Below are 4,119 nucleotides of genomic sequence, written 5' to 3'. Positions count from 1 at the left end.
GCTCACAACTTCCGGCAGCTTCTCCGTATCCAGGCAACCTAGCACGGAGAGCGGAAACTACCAAAGACATGAGCTTGTACGTCAGGTAAATGAGAGCGACACCTGCTGGATAGTCTTAGTTATACACCCCCAGGCATCCCATCAGAAGTCAATGGCTGGTCTGTGGTTGTTGCAACATGGAGATCACTTTGTCTGAATTAAAGCGTACCTAAACTCAGAAATTTCAATTTACATAAAAGGGTAGACAACCCTTTAATGTAAAGTAAAAACTCTGTTCTTTTTTTTTAAGTGCAACACACCCAAAGGAAGACACCCTCGGATGGATCGGACTGCCCTGCAGGATTAGGTAAGTATATTTTTTGTGTTTTGGGGGATTTTGAGTTTATTCCTCTTTAAGCTGCTAAGAAAAAATACAACTTGATTGTAAAGCCTTTTAGCTTAGCAATGTAACTTTTTAAAATATTTAAAGACAATGGTCATTGGTTGCATTACAATGATTGTAATAGGCTAAGTATACTCATATAGTGCCATCATATTACACAGCGCTGTACAAAGTCCATAGTCATGTCACTAGCTGTCCTTCATAGGAGCTCACAATCTAATGTCCCCCCATAGTCATATGTCAATACCATTGTGTAAGGTCAATTTTTGACCTGTGAATCCCACAGTCATAGATACATAGATAGATTTCTGCATATCTCTCAGATCTTAGTTCACAGAGCACAAGGTTTTCTATTATGTTAATAAACTATGAGTAATAAATAAGATTTTATAAAACCAAAATATTACAATCTTAATGAAGGGAGCCAGGAGTGGGGTTGTGCTGCAAAGTCTATGATCATATACAATTTTTTTTACTTTGCACAAGATTAAAATGACAGAATATGTGTTGCTAAGGGCAAAAGCCTCACACTTTTTTGCCTCTGTTCTATAAATGCCATGTAAGGGTAGCTTAGTGTTAATACTATAGTATAATAGTATAAAAATATCTTATTGTAGAAGTAACTTAAAGGGTACCTAAAAATTTTTTTTTAGTGCAACACCCTTGCCTCAGCAATCAAGACAAAATGGGAGGGCAGAGCCTTCTGGGATACCTACATCACGCATACCTGGAGGCTCTTGGCTGCTCTTTTTGCGCATGCTCTGGTCTCGGGCATGCGCAGAAGGAGCCCTTTCATCAATAGAAAAAAATGCCAATCTCACACATGCGCAGTGAGATCGGCAATCTTTTTTATGGTGAAACACATCGGGTTTGAGACAACGGTACCTTTTATGTGATCACCAAATACCAGTTTGTATTAACTAACATTCCGTTCACGGCTATATCTGTATACAAAAAATTGTTGCTGGCATTTATGTATCATACCAATTTGAAGTAAAAATTGACTAATTTGCATACCATAAAACGCTCCTCTTTCCTTTATCTTTAAAATAAGTTTAACTGATTTTTGATCAATTTGACGTTTTCCTCCAATCAATCAATCAATCAATCAAAAAAAAAAATACTGCATATTAAAAAGATTTGCTTAGCCTAATTCATTCCCTGCAGCCAATAAAAGCAATATTAGAATGATGAATCTAACATCAGCAACTATCTAGTGCAAGGGCCTGCCTGGTTTAATTGAGATGATTTAATAGCTCAGGTAGGTCCTCATTTTTCTTTGCTTAAATAAATCTAAAGTGGATTATATGGTAAGATTGTGATGTGTATAGTGAGCGTTGGATTTACCAATACAGGTGTTGGCAGCAAAGCTAACAGTATATTGGGTTGGGAAGAAGGTGCTAATTGTTGAGAGGCTTTTCTCTGCATGCATGTTTCTGTTTCTCGAGCATGTATGCCATTTTGCAGCTTCACCTCTATGTAAGCTATGCATACAATATCTGCTCTCATGTTTCAGCCCATTGACACCAACACCGGAAAAAGCAACCCTGGGAATTCTTCCTTTGTTTGACTAACATGGTATCCATCCATGCTGACTGCAATGGCATACTTCCTCTCACTGCCATGCAACACTGGGGCTTACAGTTGTTTCTCCCATTGACCAATGACACTAGGACAGCAGTCGCCAAACAGCGGTCTGCAAGAAAATTTTGGTGGTCCAGAGAAAAATTTGGACATTATTTGCAATTTTTATGTTTTAATTATATTAAAACAAAAACAATATTCTAATAAATTCTTTTATTCTGAATGACAAATTTTGCATTTATATTGCACTTTTATTATGAACTGTACTAGAGACAGAAAAACAAGAGAGGCGCAGAGTGACGTCAGTGTAGTGTTAAGTTGTATCGTATTATTGTAAATCAGTATTATTTCCACCATTACAACAGTCACCCCAGTCCGGGTAAGTATGCTCATTTAGGTAAGTATGTCCTTAACTATGTATTTTCTGTAACTGTTATATTTAATGGCATCAAATAGTTTGACTTTAATTTAAACTATAATTTCTTGTTTGGTCTTAGATTGGAATGAAATGAACCCATAATGAGTGAGAAAAAGCTAACAAACATTTTGCATTTCTTTAGTAATACCAAAGATAACGCAACTAATGATAATAGTAACAATAGTAATACTTCACTTAACCGTGAGCTGATCAATGAATCAGAACCTCCACAGTCCTTGTCAGCACCATTAGGAAGATCTTTATTTTACAAATGTATTTATCTTTTTAAAAAAAATTCATATTAATTGTATGCAGGATTTAAAATTATGAATTTAGTGGTCTGTGGGGTCTGAAAGGTTGGCGACTGCTGCACTAGGGCATTCTTCTTTCCACTTACTGTTAGAGCATTTTTTTTTTCTTCTTTTCACTAATCGCTAACACAGACATATTCTTCCACTGACAGGTAACATTGGGACTAACTAACTACCAACACCAGAGTTCTTTTCTTCCCATTTCCAGTGGACACTAGGGCATTCTTCCTCCCACTGACCCCAGACACTGGGGTCTTCTTTATCTAATTGCTGACCACTGATACTAGGTAGATTAGGATAGTGTAAGAAAATGTAAGCTCTCCACTGTGTGTTTCTAAAATTTACGTACAAGAATGTTATTGGGTATTCTTTGCAAAGTGAATTTTTACCAGATTTACTTTGCTAACTAAAAATACAAAAAAAGAACACTGTAAAATGAAGAGAGAATTGGAACTGGTGTTGTGATGATGTTTGACCTTTGATGATGAAACAAACTTTCATCAGAAGCTCAGAGGACTGATAAAGTTCATATAAATATTGAGTTCCTGGATATTACTCACTGTCTACACATAGGACATGTAAACTTTTCAAACAAGAGATAACCGATTGCAAAAGAATGCAATTATCTTTTTTTTGTAATAGTAAAATAAAGACAATGCTTCTGTTCACTTGCAGGTGAATGTTTCACATTTGAATTTAAAACTAGTAAAAAGTGTTCTAATATGTTATAACCAATAATATACCGACCCTTGGCTGCTGTTTAAATGACTACTCCTTCCTCGCACTCCGTCCCCAACTTACACCATTGGCTACCGACCTCGGCTTGTGCTTTGACTACATTTCTGTTTGCTTCTTATCTGCTACTGCTGCTTGTGCATTGATCCTGGACTGCTTCAGCCATTGGACTCCGAGCCTGACCCCTGATCGTTACACATAGTGATTTCATGATACCAGAATTCCCCCACTTTCCCATCACAGGTTTGAGGGTCTAGAAGGATGCTGGTAATCAGATACAGAAATATCTGATAAGGGGAAATTTATGACTCTTAAACAAAGACTCTAAAGAGAGACCCAAGCCTCCCCCTCTTTATGTTTAAGGGGGAATCTGACATTAATGTTATCCCCCATATCACAAGTATGTTTCTTGTTTTTGTTAGTTATGTTTGTATTGTACATCGATATACAGTAGTCTTATTTTCAGCCAGTAGGTGGAGTTTTAGGCTTCTTTAGACATGTTTTCCAGTTTCTCCCTATTGTTATATAAAACCTGCTCCATAGATTACACACATATGTAAGGGTAGTGACGGATCTCCTTTCTTCTATTTCATTTCATTTGAGGTTTAATACCAATATGCCTAAATGATACAAGTGAGGTTATAGTTCTAAAAAAAACTTTTCCGTTGAAACCTGGCTGGGGATATAGA

Source organism: Pyxicephalus adspersus, chromosome 8 (genome assembly GCF_032062135.1).
Source record: "Pyxicephalus adspersus chromosome 8, UCB_Pads_2.0, whole genome shotgun sequence".
Taxonomy (NCBI): domain Eukaryota; kingdom Metazoa; phylum Chordata; class Amphibia; order Anura; family Pyxicephalidae; genus Pyxicephalus; species Pyxicephalus adspersus.
The sequence above is the reverse complement of the archived record's forward strand: the minus strand, read 5'-3'. Positions refer to the sequence as shown.